The sequence below is a fragment of the Salmo trutta genome, chromosome 4 (genome assembly GCF_901001165.1).
Source record: "Salmo trutta chromosome 4, fSalTru1.1, whole genome shotgun sequence".
In the NCBI taxonomy this organism is placed as follows: Eukaryota; Metazoa; Chordata; class Actinopteri; order Salmoniformes; family Salmonidae; genus Salmo; species Salmo trutta.
The window spans coordinates 25,764,220-25,780,435 of NC_042960.1; positions in this window are offsets into that span (position 1 = coordinate 25,764,220).

Here is a 16,216-nt window from a genome sequence, read left to right on the forward strand (position 1 = left end):
GCATGCCAATTGCACGCTCCCTCAAAACTTGAGACATCTGTGGCATTGTGGTGTGTGACAAAACTGCACATTTTAAAGTGGCCTTTTATTGTCCACAGCACAAGGTGCACCTGTGTAATGATCGTGCTGTTTAACCACCTTGATATGCCACACCTGTCAGGTGGATGGATTATCTTGGCAAAGGAGAAATGCTCACTAACAGGGATGTAAACAAATTTGTGTTACAAATTTAAGAGAAATAAGCTTTTTGTGTGTATGGAACACTTCTGGGATTTTTTATTTCAGCTCATGAAACATGGGACCAACACTTTACATGTTGCGTTTGTATTTTTTTTCAGTGTAGTTAGCTAGCCAAAGCCTGAACCAGTATCTTGGCAGAGGAGATTATGAATATGACAAGATCTCCTCTCTGCCCAGAAAGCTACCAAATATGCCTGCAACTAGTCACATACTGCCGCTATGCACTTCCAAAAAACGACTAAATAAACATTTACAAGCAACTCAAAAATGTTCCAAGTATTGTTTTTGACCGAAGGAGTCACCTCTTCCATGTGACTAACGTACGTAAAGTTGATTACTATAGGCCCCTTGGGCCAATGTTTAATTTAGTAAATGGCAGATCTCTGTGTCAAGACATCATTCACCCAAGTTCTTTCAAAATTGGGCCAGTGATATCAGATATCGCGTGGGTTAGCTAGACATATACCTGAGAATGTCTTCCAAATTGTATCACTCTGAGTCAAACAGATAAACATGTGCCTGTTATAGCACCACCTTGTGGTCAATATGATTTTTCTTACATAGGTGGAGTCTTGACAGTGTTTTCAACGTGTACCAAACCTTGTTACAATACAAATATCCTTCAACGATTTATAAGCTTATATTTATGTGCCAGACCACACCCAAGTGATTTGGTCAATAGTCTGGAAAAATGAGAGAGACCTTAGTTATTAGATGCCACCTATCAAGTTTCGTGCAGATTGGTCATTCGGGGGCGGAGGAGTAGCGTTTAAGAGTTTTTCACAAAATCCCAAATGGCAGAACATCCATCTTGACTGACCTTATGGCTCCCTGAGGCAAATGTGTTCCTTGTGAGGGACCTATGTACCGAATTTCATGACTTTAGATCAAAAGGGCGTGACCTTTCATAGTTTGCGTTTTCAAATTGCTTGTTATAGCGCCACCATCTGGCCAATTTTGTAAACGCCGGATGTCTATTGTGTGCCGCCTCATTCACCAAAGTTGTCAAAATCAGGCCAGTGGGGTCAGATATCGCGTGTGACGTAAAAATGTACGCACGGAACCGATAAAGTCCCCTCCCAGATTTCATCGTGGAGGACAATGACGACATTGCTAATGCTGCGAGTTGTCTTCAAAGCAGCATCAGAACTCAAAGTGAGTCATAAGAAGCCACACATCAGAAGCCCTAGACCTGACTCTTATGTTTGTTCCTTGTATAATGACAAACCGGGGCGTAAGTTTAAGTACTTTTTTTAATGAACATATACTTCAGCTAGAAAACTCCTTGTTTAGCCATGCAAGGCATTCTTCAACCACCTGCCCCCCCCCCCGCATAGCATGCTGGGTAACATAGTCAAAATGTTATTAACGCTTAACACATCTTCCTTCCTTTAAAATAAAACTACTTTTCTATGTAACTACACGTCACATTTGTTTACTCAACCTGCATAACACGCAATTTTCAATAACACACATTTCTTTCCCCCAATTTTATTTTATTTTTTACATTGCTCTCATCACTTATTAAGAGGCAATAAACATATTCTGATGTATTCTTTTTTCCCCCAACTAAATATAGTCTGTCCAACAATACTCTATTGTGGCTCTATTTATTTTCACATAAACAAAACATTCAGTCCAGGTGCCCCTTTATATATATATATATATATTTTTTTTTTAGCAATTCTCAATAAGCCTTTCAGGGGCTCTGACAGTCCTTTTTGGTCGTTCTGCTGAAGTGCTTCCTGAAACAGTTGGACAGCGTTCGTTGTCAGTCAGGGTGTTCTGACTGAATTTTCCATTGCTTAAGGCATTTGACGCTTCAGCAGTATCCTCCTGATGATCCCCAGTCCCTTGACAGAATGGCTGAAGCCTTAGATCCACTCTGTTTCGTCTCAGTTGTGATCCATGCTCCGTTTGGATCTCATAGGATCGCGGTGCAACTTCTCTCTGCACACACCCTTGCTGCATCCAGGTTCCTGTAGTGATGTCTCGGAGTCGTACATGATCTCAAGGTTTCAGTTCAGTTAAGTGTCTTGGACTTTTGTCGTGTCGCTGTTTTTGTTTGTCTTTGTTTTTCCTTCACGAGTTTGACTTTGTGAGCACCTCTGGGTGTTAGCAAGTCCTCGTGGATGGGTAGGTTGGTTCTGATGCGACGCCCCATCAACATTTGTGCAGGTGAAAGTCCGTTCTGCAGCTGCGGTAGATCAGATTTTTTTAGGAAATCCTCCTTTCCATCGTGTGCCTTTTTCATCAGACCTTTGACAATTTTTGACTGAACTCTCTGCCAAGCCGTTGGACCTTGCGTAGTTGGGGCTGGAGGTGTTGTGTCAGAATCCCCAGTCGTTAGCGAGCGATCGAAATTCGGAACTTGAGAACTGCGGGCCATTTTCTGAGTACAGTTCAGACCCAACCCCATGTCTTGCAAATATTGATTTCAGGTAGGTGATTACAGCTTTGCTGGGAGGTAGTTGGCAGTGTTGCTACTTCAGGGTAGTTTGAGTAGTAGTCCGTAACAACAATGTGACTTTTGCCATTGCAGTCAAAAAGGTAATCTCCAACTTTGTAGTAGGGTCTGTTGGGTACTGGATGTGGCATTAGCAGCGCTGCTTGCTGCTTTGGCCTGTAGGTCAAACACAGTTCACATTAAGCAGTGGTCTGGCTGATTTCCTGGTTCATTCCTGGCCAGTACATTACTTCTCGTGCTCGTCGTTTGCATTTTTCCTCACCCAAGTGGTCCTCGTGTATTTTCTGTAGCATTTTGTGCGTAGTGTCATGGGAATGACAATCTTGTTGCCTTTGAACACTATGTCATCCACAATGGTGAGCTCTGCTCTGCACATCCATTAATCCTGTATTCTCCTTGGACAATTGTTTTTCCTGTGTGGGCCATCCTATCAGTGTTGTTTCTTTCAACTCTGTCATTGTTTGGTCAGCTGCGGTCTCTTTTGATCTGCTCCATTCTCTCAGAAGACACAGGAAGTGATGCTACGATCATGTCGACGTAGGCCTGAATGTGTTTTTCTGAGTGTCGAAGCTCTCTTGTCGACTGCTCGAGAAAGGGTGTCGGCGGCGAACATGAACTTTCCCGGGGTATAGAGCATCTTCACATCATACTTTTGCAGTCTGATCAACATTCTCTGGATTCTCATTGGACAATCATTCAGTGACTTAGACATGATTGACACCAATCATGTGGTCGGTTTCTACTTCGAAGTCTCGTCCGTAAACGTATTGGTGAAACCTTTCGCAAGCGTATGTGCTCGCCAGTAGTTCTTTCTCTATTTGTGCATACCTTGTCTCTGCACCTGTCAAGGCTCTGGACGCATAAGCGACGGGTTGCCATGTGTCGTCATGCTGTTGCAGAAGAACTGCTCCCAGACCAAACTTTGACACGTCTGCAGAAATCCTTGTGCTTTTCTCTGGATCATATAACCTGAGCACTGGCTCTTCTGTGATTGTCTTCTTTAGGTTTTTGAAGCAGTTCTCCTGTTCATGGGACCATTCGCATAAATGTTTCTATTCCAGAAGACATCTGAGTGGAACTGACTGTGCTGGCAGTTGAGGTATGAACTTTGCAAGGTAGGTGATCATGCACATGAAGCCTCTCACGTCGTCCTTGTTCTTCGGGCGCTCCATGTTGTTGATGGCTGATGTTTTCCTTGGGTCTGGTTTGACTCCATCCTCTGAAAGTACGTCTCCCACGAAGGTAAGTGTTTTCACATTTCACATTTGTCCTTGTTTAGTTTTAGGTTGACTTTCCTTGTCAGATCCAGCACTTGTCAGATCCAGCACATTTCACATTTGTCCTTGTTTAGTTTTAGGTTGACTTTCCTTGTCAGATCCAGCACTTGTCTCACTCTCGCGTCGTGTTCTCCTTTGTGGACCCCCAGCCGATGTCATCTATCATGGTCTCCACTCCTGGAATGTGCTCGAAGATCATGTGGATTGTCTTGTGGTAGACCTCTGGTGCCGAGAGAATCCCATATGGTAGACGAAGAAATCTGTACCTGCCTTCAGGTGTATTGAATGTGCATAGTCTTGAGCTTGCATCATCTAGCTTCATTTGCCAGAATCCTGATGAGGCATCAAGCTTACTGAACCACTTTGCTCCAGCAAACTGCGACATCATCTCTTCTCTGGTTGGCAACTTGAAATGCTCTCTCTTGATTGCTTTGTTGAGATCTCTCAGGTCTAGACATATCCTGAGATCGCCGTTCTTTTTCATCACAATAACTAGTGAGCTTACCCAGTCTAGGTTCATCCATTTTTGTGATGACGTCCATATTTTCTATGCTTCCAAGTTCCTCTTTGAGCTTTTTCCTCAGTGCAAATTGAACTTTTCTGCATGCATGCACAACTGGGGTAATTTTGTCATCAGTACATATTTTGTGTTCTCCTGGTAAACATCCAAGACCCTCAAACACATCCTCATACTCAGCCAGTAGTGATTCTTGGTCATTTTCAGTCTGTGATGTCACTACATACACTCTTTTCAACAAATTGAGCTTTTCACATGCATTGATCACTAGAATAGGCTGTACACTCTTTTAGACGATCAGCAGCTGTGCTTTGAACTGTTTTCCTTTATGCTGTAAAGTTACTATGCAGCTTCCTTTGACTGGTACTTTCTCCAGAGTATAACCACTAACCTTCATTTTCACTGGGTGTTTTGCTCTTCACTTTCAGTGTTTTGTAGTCATCCAGCAACAGGTTTACCTGTGCTCCAGTATCAAGCTTGAATGCTATTATAGTTTCATTCACAGTCAATGGCACAATCATTCAATTTTTAGTGCATTGCATATTTCCACAGAATCAACAAAGAATTATTCAATCTCCTCGACTGTGTGAACCTTTTTCTTTGTAGCCTCAGCTTTGCAGCATTTTGAGAAACGTAGTCTAAATGTTATTAACACACTGACAGGACGGATATGTAGAGGCCCCCATCCGATTTGGGATTAAATTATAGACTTTAAATAGTGTTTTAGCATTTGTTTGCCTGGCGTGGCACAGGAGCGAGATATTTACTTTTCCAATTTTTGGTTCCATTTTTCCAGTCAAGCTCAAATAAAGTATTTGAAATTAATTCAAATAATATTTAACCAACCCTGGTCTGGCACACAATACAACCCTTACCCATACATAGTTTAGATGATGATACAGGTGGCTGGTACTAGCTCCCTCACTACAGTACTAGTCACCTCTCTAGCTACTTGTATCGTGAACATAATACCCAATTCATGATGGCAAAACTGGCTAAAATTCAAACAAACACAATTATACTATTGACTAGGCTGATTACACGCTGCTAATTTGCTAACGTAATCTAGTACATTTTAGCCAGTTTTCATTGGATTTGAACCATCCATGTCAACCGAAACTCACTGACAAATTCAGAACGAAAAGGAAGATGTTTTCCTCGGCCATTGCAGTGGTCTTCAAGGGTTTTCGATAGAGTTTAACGTATTTTCGACAAATGGCAATATTTGTCTTATTCTACTCTTCTAGTTTTAGCTACCCTTCTGACTGATTTTTTTTCTGACAATACTGTGCGACGTCAGACTTCTGATGAGACGCACAACTAGGAACCTCCCCTTCAATTGTCATTCTTGTCGTCCCAAATGGCACCCTATTCCCCTGTGTAGTGCACTACATTTGACCAGAGCCCTATAGACCTTGGTCAAAAGTAGTGCACTAAATAGGGAATAAGGTGCCATTTGGGGTTTATTTTCGGTCTCCATCATCAAGGACAGGGGAAAAGAAATCAAGCTATTTTTGGCTTATGAGGGCACATCGTATGCATGCCTGAGTGTCCTACTTGCTGTTCCTGTATGAATGATCCATGTACATACGGTAAATGACTGCAAACTCACTTTGCACTGCAAATAACACCTGGCAATGACCATGTTCTCAGTCAAAATAAGTAAGAAAATTACCACTCTTGGCTATTTAATAATTATTGTAAATCTCTACAATGTGTGGCCATATACCCTTGGCCTAGAATATGACCTGGTCTGTCAGTGGCCTGTACACCTGTACCTGAAATCAATTACTGTACTAGTTATAAAACCTGAAAAGGATCTGGATGACCTCTGCTAAACACTATGCTGACTCAGGGATGTGTGAAGGACCACAGGGATGTCCGGCAAGAACAAAGCCAAAGGGTGTCAAGGCAAAGGGGTTTTATTGTCACCAAAACACACTCCCAGTGGTGTAGTGGTGGTACTGTAGTGGAGGTATATGCCATATCAATTAATAGGGCTGGAACAGATCGGAATGTTTATTTTCAAGTGTATATAAATGATCATTTCTTCACAATTTAGGCGCAGCAATGTACACATGGCTGTAGGCTTACAGGCTGACTACACCGCTTTGCTAAATAAATTTAGAAATCTATATTATTAAATTATTGCCAACGAGCGTCTGCGTAGCCAAGGGCTAAAATAGAAGTCAGTTCTATTTGTGACGCAGATCGCGCTGCAAGTCCTGCCTCTCCCATCTGCTCATTGGTTTATAGAAGCAGGTGCCCACGTGTCATCTCCTCATTGGTTATACCCAAGTGGGTGACTGAAAGACGAACGAGGTCAGTGGTGGTAATGCACCTAATTTATGAAATTTGCCGATCGCAATATAAAGTCAAGAGAAGAAAAAGCCTAGGAGGAGGAGAGATGACTAGAAACGATTGGGTTTTATGTGTGGATTAATTGTCGGAGTGGAGGACCTTGTGCATTTCAGGTAAAATAACAACTCAATGTTTATATCCCAGGACAAATTTGCTAGCAACAGCAAGCTAGCTAAATAGGATGAATTAGCTAGCAAGTGCAAGCTAGCTAGCTAAATTGCCATAAATGTTTAATACTTTCCGACCTGTCCCCAAATTAATGTAATTGGTTCAGAGTTTGTTTTGATATTTTAACCTGCGTGTCGTGATCGCGTTTGGTGTGGGGGAGACAAAATAAATGTATGCACGATGGCGCACGCACGCAGCCGGTTAGGGTTCCGTGTTACCCGTGAATGTTCCAAAATGCAATTTGCCGGAAAACATAGTTCTAAAATGCGCAACGCACAGGCAAGTGGTTTCATGGACAGATAAGGAAATATTTGTTAGAAATAGGGGGGATTGAAAGATGCAACAAATTCTTGGGTTGTTAATATGATTAGGATAAAGTCTTTGGCTGCTCGACAATGAAATAAAGTTGAAAGACAAATAGAGCAGGAGAAGGCATATTAATAAGTCTTTATAAAAATAATTGCCTCCACGTTTCTAAAGTGGGATTTTGGTTATAGGCTACTTTAAAGCAAGGTAAGATATGCCTCATAATATGAAGTAAAACGTCCAGGTTTCAAACAATTAAGGGACAGAAAAAATATAGCGAGGCTAATGATAAGTCTTCTGGTAGATGAAAAGAAAAAAACGTTCTCTATTAAATGTTAACTAGCTACAAAGTACTGATTATCATGATTATTGGTGTCAATCCAGTGGCCATTTATTTTGTAAACTCCATCATGTGCTACAGAAACATCTCTAGTCAAGCAATAGTACCTGCACAAAATGTATTAGATTTTTCCCAGACCTCAAAAGTGGTCTCCTGATGTGGTTTAAGCATAGTTATGGACTTAGAACAATTTATTTTATTTCACCTTTATTTAACCAGGTAGGCCAGTTGAGAACAAGTTCTCATTTACAACTGCGACCTGGCCAAGATAAAGCAAAGCAGTGCGACAAAAACAAGAGTTGCACATAAAAAGTACAGTCAATAACACAATAGAAAAAAATCTATGTACAGTGTGTGCAAATGTAGACGAGTCAGAAGGTAAGGCAATAAATTGGCCATAGAGGCAAATTAATTACAATTTAGCATTAACACTGGAGTGATAGATGTGCAGATGATAATGTGCAAGTAGAGATACTGGGGTGCAAAAGATCAAAAAGATAAATAACAATATGGGGATGAGGTAGTTGGGTGTGCTATTTACAGATGGGCTGTGTACACGTGCAGTGATCGGTAAGCTGCTCTTACAGCTGATGCTTAAAGTTAGGGAGGGAAATAAGTCTCCAGCTTCAGTGATTTTTTTCCAATTCGTTCCAGTCATTGGCAGCAGAGAACTGGAAGGAAAGGCAGCCAAAGGAAGTGTTGGCTTTGGGGATGACCAGTGAAATATACCTGCTGGTGGGTGTTGCTATGGTGACCAGTGAGCTGAGATAAGGCGGGGCTTTACCTAGCAAAGACTTATAGATGACCTGCTCTGTGGGTTTGGCGCCGAATACGTAGCGAAGGCCAGCCAAAGAGAGCATACAGATTGCAGTGGTGGGTAGTATATGGGGCTTGGTGACAAAACAGATGGCACTGTGATAGCCCCCAAACTGGATGTAGTCTATTTTGTAAATGACATCGCCGAAGTCAAGGATCGGTAGGATAGTCAGTTTTATGAGGGTATGTTTGGCGGCATGAGTGAAGGAGGCTTTGTTGCAAAACAGGAAGCCAATTCTAGATATAATTTTGGATTGGAGATGCTTAATGTGAGTCTGGAAGGAGAGTTTACAGTCTAACCAGACACCTAGGTATTTGTAGTTGTCCACATATTCTAAGTCAGAACCGTCCAGAGTAGTGATGCTAGTCGGGCGGGCAGCAATTGGTTGAAGAGCATGCATTTAGTTTTACTAACATTTAAAAGCAGTTGGAGGCCACGGAAGGAGTGTGGTATGGCGTTGAAGCTCGTTTGGAGGTTTGTTAGCACTGTGTTCAAAGAAGGGCCAGATGTATTCAGAATGGTGTCATCTGCGTAGAGGTGGATCAGAGAATCACCAGCAGCAAGAGCGACATCATTGATATTTCAGAGAAAAGAGTCGGCCTGAGAATTGAACCCTGTGGCACCCCCATAGAGACTGCCAGAGGTCCGGACAACGGGCCCTCCGATTTGACATAAGGAACTCTATCTGAGAAGTCATTTGAGAAACCAAGGCTATTGAGTCTGCCGATAAGAATGCGGTGATTGACCAAGTTGAAAGCCTTGGCCAGGTCGATGAAAACAGCTGCACAGTACTGTCTTTTATTGATGGCGGTTATGATATCGTTTAGGACCTTGAGAAGTGGCTGAGGTGCACCCATGACCAGCTCGGAAACTAGATTGCATAGTGGAGAAGGTACAGTGAGATTCGAAATGGTCGGTGATCTGTTTGTTAACTTGGCATTCAAATATTTTAGAAAGGCAGGGCAGGATGGATATAGGTCTATAACAGTTTGAGTCTAGAGTGTCTCCCCCTTTGAAGAGGGGGATGACCATGGCAGCTTTCCAATCTTTGGGGATCTCAGACGATACGAAAAGAGAGGTTGAACAGGCTAGTAATAGGGGTTGCAACAATTTCAGTGGATAATTTTAGAAAGAGAGGGTTCAGATTGTCTAGCCCAGCTGATTTGTAGGGATCCAGATTTTGCAGCTCTTGGAAAGTTGAGAGAGAGTTGTTGGTCGGGGTAGGGGTAGCCAGGTGGAAGCATGGCCAGCCATAAATAAATGCTTATTGAAATTCTCGATTATCGTAGATTTATCGGTGGTGACTGTGTTTCCTAGCCTCAGTGCAGTGGGCAGCTGGGAGTAGGTGCTCTTATTTTCCATGGACTTTACAGTGTCCCAAAACTTTTTGGAATTAGTGCTACAGGATGTAAATTTCTGTTTGAAAAAGCTAGCCTTAGCTTTCCTAACTGACTTTGTATATTGGTTCCTGACTTCCCTGAAAAGTTGCATATCGCAGGGGCTATTCGATGCTAATGCAGAACGCCACAGGATGTTTTGTGCTGGTCAAGGGCAGTCAAGTCTGGGGTGAACCAAGGGCTAGATCTGTTCTTAGTTCTAAATTTTTTTGAATGGGGCATGCTTATTTAAGACGGTGAGGAAAGCACTTTTAAAGAGCAACCAGGCATCTTCTGCTGACGGGATGAGGTCAAAATCCTTCCAGGATACCCGGGCCAAGTCGATTAGAAAGGCCTGCTCGCTGAAGTGTTTTAGGGAGCGTTTGACAGTGATGAGGGGTGGTCTTTTGTCCGCAGACCCATTACGGACGCAGGCAATGAGGCAGTGATCGCTGAGATCCTGGTTGAAGACAGCAGAGGTATTTAGAGGGCAAGTTGGTCAGGATGATATATATTTAGGGTTGTACCTGGTAGGTTCCTTGATAATTTGTGTGAGATTGAGGGCATCTAGCTTAGATTGTAGGACGGCCGGGGTGTTAAGCATATCCCAGTTTAGGTCACCTAACAGTACGAACTCTGAAGACAGATGGGGGGCAATCAATTCACATATGGTGTCCAGGGCACAGCTGGGGGCCGAGAGGGGTCTATAACAAGCGGCAACGGTGAGAGACTTGTTTCTGGAAAGGTGGATTTTTAACAGTAGAAGCTCGAATTGTTTGGGCACAGACCTGGATAGTATGACAGAACTCTGCAATTCCACCCTCTTTGGCAGTTCTATCTTGTCGGAAAATGTTGTAGTTGGGGGTGGAAATTTCAGGATTTTTGGTGGCCTTCCTAAGACAGGATTCAGACAAGGCTAGGACATCTGGGTTGGTGGAGTGTGCTAAAGCAGTGAATAAAAAAAACTTAGGGAGGAGGATTCTAATGTTAACATGCATGAAACCAAGGTTTTTACGGTTACAGAAGTCAACAAATGAGAGCGCCTGAGGAATGGGAGTGGTGCTGGGGGCTGCAGGGCCTGGGTTAGTCTCTACATCACCAGAGGAGCAAAGGAGGAGTAGGCTAAGGGTACGGCTAAAGGCTATAAGAACTGGTCGTCGAGTGCATTCAGAACAGAGAGAAAAGGAGCAGGTTTTTGGGCGCGGAAGAAAAGATTCAAGGCATAATGTACAGACAAGGGTATGGTAGGATGTGAGTACAGTGGAGGTAAGCCTAGGCATTGAGTGACGATGAGCGAGGTTGTGTCTCTAGAGGCACCATTTAAGCCAGGTGGAACAAAAGGGCTATCTAAGGCATATTGGGCAGGGTTGGGGGCTCTACAGTGAAATAAGACAATCACTAACCAAAACAGCAATAGACAAGGCATATTGACATTAGGGAGAGGCATGTGTAGCTGAGTGATCATAGGGTCCAATGAGGAGCAATAGATGAGTCAGGGAGCCGATTCAGTAGTCGCTACTACGCTAGGCGAGCTGGAGACAATGCGATTCAGACAGCTAGCGGGCCAGGGCTAGCAGATGGGCCTCCGGCGACGTCGCATCGGAAGAGCCTGTTGAAACCACCTCGGACGATTACGTCGGCAGACCAGTCGTGATGGATCGGTGGGTCTCTGTGTCGGCAGTAAAGGGTCCAGGCCAATTGGCAAAAGAGGTATTGTAGCCGAAGAATTGGCTGGTGGACCTCTTCGGCTAGCCGGGAGATGGGCCTAGCTCGAGGCTAGCTCAAGGCTAACTAGTGCTCGCTTCGGGAGACATTAGCCAGGAGTAGCCACTCAGATTGCAGCTAGCTAGCTGCGATGATCCTGTGTAAAGGTTCAGAGCTTGCGGTAGGAATCCGGAGATGTGGAAGAGAAAAAGCAGTCCGATATGCTCTGGGTTGATATCACGCTGTGCAGACTGGCAGGTATTGACTGAGCTGAGGCTTGCTGGTGTCCGAGTTAACGGTGAAGACCGCTAGCAGTGGCTAACTGACTACTAGCTCGTAGCTAGTTAGCTGGCTAGCTTCTGATGTGGGTTCCGGTTCTAAAGTATAAAAATAGCAGATCCGTACCACATTGGGTGAGGCGGGTTGCAGGAGAGTATATTCAGTCTGTAGATGGAAAGTGATATACACTGCTCAAAAAAATAAAGGGAACACTTTAACAACACAATGTAACTCCAAGTCAATCACACTTCTGTGAAATCAAACTGTCCACTTAGGAAGCAACACTGATTGACAATAAATTTCACATGCTGTTGTGCAAATGGAATAGACAACAGGTGGAAATTATAGGCAATTAGCAAGACACCCCCAGTAAAGGAGTGGTTCTGCAGGTGGGGACCACAGACCACTTCTCAGTTCCTATGCTTCCTGGCTGATGTTTTGGTCACTTTTGAATGCTGGCGGTGCTTTCACTCTAGTGGTAGCATGAGACGGAGTCTACAACCTACACAAGTGGCTCAGGTAGTGCAGCTCATCCAGGATGGCACATCAATGCGAGCTGTGGCAAGAAGGTTTGCTGTGTCTGTCAGCGTAGTGTCCAGAGCATGGAGGCGCTACCAGGAGACAGGCCAGTACATCAGGAGACGTGGAGGAGGCCGTAGGAGGGCAACAACCCAGCAGCAGGACCGCTACCTTCGCCTTTGTGCAAGGAGGAGCAGGAGGAGCACTGCCAGGGCCCTGCAAAATGACCTCCAGCAGGCCACAAATGTGCATGTGTCTGCTCAAACGGTCAGAAACAGACTCCATGAGGGTGGTATGAGGGCCCGACGTCCACAGGTGGGGGTTGCGCTTATAGCCCAACACCGTGCAGGATGTTTGGCATTTGCCAGAGAACACCAAGATTGGTAAATTCGCCACTGGCGCCCTGTGCTCTTCACAGATTTAAGCAGGTTCACACTGAACACATGTGACAGACGGGACAGAGTCTGGAGACGCCATGGAGAACGCTCTGCTGCCTGCAACATCCTCCAGCATGACCGGTTTGGCGGTGGGTCAGTCATGGTGTGGGGGTGGCATTTATTTGGGGGGCCGCACAGCCCTCCATGTGCTCGCCAGAGGTAGCCTGACTGCCATTAGGTACCGAGATGAGATCCTCAGACCCCTTGTGAGACCATATGCTCGTTAGGTTGGCCCTGGGTTCCTCCTAATGCAAGACAATGCTAGACCTCATGTGGCTGGAGTGTGTCAGCAGTTCCTGCAAGAGGAAGGCATTGATGCTATGGACTGGCCCGCCCGTTCCCCAGACCTGAATCCAATTGAGCACATCTGGGACATCATGTCTCGCTCCATCCACCAACGCCACGTTGCACCACAGACTGTCCAGGAGTTGGCGGATGCTTTAGTCCAGGTCTGGGAGGAGATCCCTCAGGAGACCATCTGCCACCTCATCAGGAGCATGCCCAGGCGTTGTAGGGAGGTCATACAGGCACGTGGACGCCACACACACTACTGAGCCTCATTTTGACTTGTTTTAAGGACATTACATCAAAGTTGGATCAGCCTGTAGTGTGGTTTTCCACTTTAATTTTGAGTGTGACTCCAAATCCACACCTCCATGGGTTGATAAATTGGATTTCCATTGATTATTTTTGTGTGATTTTGTTGTCAGCACATTCAACTATGTAAAGAAAAAAGTGTTTAATAAGATTATTTCATTCATTCAGATCTAGGATGTGTTATTTTAGTGTTCCCTTTATTTTTTTGAGCAGTGTATATATACACACATATTTACAAAGAAATAATATTTACACGGGACAAGACTGCTATGCCATCTTGGAAAAAAACAGTGTATTGGGAAAGTATTCAGCCCACTCAACTTTTTCCACAATTTGTTACATTACAGCTTTATTCTAAAATGGATTAAATTGTTTTCCCCCCACCATTAATTTACACAAAATACCCCATAAAGACAAAGCAAAAACAGGTTTCGTTTTTTTCACAAAAGAATGTAAAAGAAATTGAAATATCACATTTACAAGTATTCAGACCCTTTACTCAGCACTTTGTTTTAGCACCTTTGGCAGAGATTACAGCCTTGAGTCTTGTTGGGTATGACACTATAAGCTGTATTAGGGGAGTTTCACCCATTCTTCTCTGCAGATCCTCTCAAGCTCTGTCAGGTTGGATGGGGAGCGTCGCTGCACAGCTATTTTCAGGTATCTCCAGAGATGTTCAATTGGGTTCAAGTCTGGGCTCTGGCTGGGCCACTCAAGGACATTCAGAGACTTGTCCCGAAGCCACCCATGTGTTGTCTTTGCTGTGTGCTTAGGGTCGTTGTCCTGTTGGAAGGTGAACCTTCGCCCCCAGTCTGAGGTCCTGAGCACTCTGGAGCAGGTTATCACGTACCTCTCTGGACTTTGCTACATTCATTTTTCCCTAGATCCTGACTAGTCTCCCAGTGCCTGTCTCGACAGCATGATGCTGCCACCAACATTCTTCACCGTAGGGATGGTGCCAGGTTTCCTCCAGATGTGACACTTGGCATTCAGGCCAAATAGTTCAATCTTGTTTCTTATGGTCAGAGTCTTTTTGGTGCCTTTTGGCAAACTCCAAGAAGGCTGTCATGTGCCTTTTACTGAGGAGTGGCTTCCGTCTGGTCAATCAACCATAAATGCCTGATTGGTGGAGTGCTACAGAGATGGTTGTCCTTCTGGAAGGTTCTTCCATCTCCACAGAGGAACTCTGGAGCTCTGTCAGAATGACCATCGGGTTCTTGGTCAACTCCCTGACCAAGGGCATTCTCCATTGATTTCTCCATTTAAGAATGATGGAGGCCAGTGTGTTCTTGGGGACCTTCAATGCTGCAGAAATGTTTTGGAACCCTTCCCCAGATCTGTGCCTCGACAACAATCCTGTCTTGAAGCTCTACGGACAATTCCTTCAACCTCATGGCTTGGTTTTTTGCTCTGACATGCACTGTCAATTGTGGGACCTTACATATTTGTGCCTTTCCAAATCATGTCCAATCAATTGACCACAGGTGGACTCCAATCAAGTTGTAGAAACATCTCAAGGACGATCAATGGAAACAGGATGCACCTGAGCTCAGTTTGAGTCTCATAGCAAAGAGTATGAATAAGGTATTTCTGTTTTTGTTTCTTTATAAATGTGCAAATATTTATTAACCAAAATTGTGTTAAAATCGATTTTATATTTGAGATTCTACAAAGTAGCCACCCTTTGCCTTGACAGCGCTGCACACTGTTGGCATTCTCTCAACTAGCTTCATGAGGTAGTCACCTGGAATGCATTTAAATTAACAGGTGTGCCTTGTTAAAAGTTAATATGTGAAATTTCTTTCCTTCTTAATGCGTTTGAGACAATCAGTTGTGTTGTGACAAGGTAGGGGGGTATACAGAAGATGGTATTTTACCAAATAGGGCTAAGTCCATATTATGGCAAGAACAGCTCAAATAAGCAAAAATAAATGACAGTCCGTTACTTTAAGACATGGTCAGTCAATCCAGAACATTTCAAGAACTTTGAATGTTTCTTCAAGTGCAGTCGCAAAAACCATCAAGTGCTATTATGAATCTGGCTCTCATGAGGACGGCCACAGGATTGAAAGATCCAGAGTTGCCTCTGCTGCAGAGGATAAGTTCACACATCTCAACATCAACTGTTCAGAGGAGACTGCGTGAATCAGGCCTTCATGGTCAAATTGCTGCAAAGAAACAACTACTAAAGCACACCAATAAGAAGGAGACTTTCTTGGGCCAAGAAACATGAGCAATGGACATTAGACCAGTGGAAATCTGTCCTTTAGTCTGATGAGTCCAAATTTGAGATTTTTGCTTCCAACCGCTGTGTCTTTGTGAGACGCAGAGTAGGTGAACGGATTATCTCCGCATATGTAGTTCCCACCATGAAGCATGGATGAGGTGTGATGGTGCTTTGCTGGTGACACGTCAATGATTTATTTAGAATTCAAGGCACAGTTAACCAGCATGGCTACCACAGCATTCTTCAGCGATACACCATCCCATCTGGTTTGCGCTTAGTGGGACTCATTTGTTTTTCAACAGGACAATGACCCAACACACCTCCAGGCTATGTAAGGGCTATTTGACCAAGGAGGAGTGCGCTGCATCAGATGACCTGGCTTCCACAATCACCCAACTTCAACTGAATTGAGATGCTCTGGGATGAGTTGGATCGCAGAGTGAAGGAAAAGCAGCCAACGAGTGCCCAGCACATGTGGGAACTGCTTCAAGACTGTTGGAAAAGCATTCCAGGTGAAGCTGGTTGAGAGAATGCTAAGAGTGTGCAAAGCTGTCATCAAGGCAGCATAAATATAAAATATATTT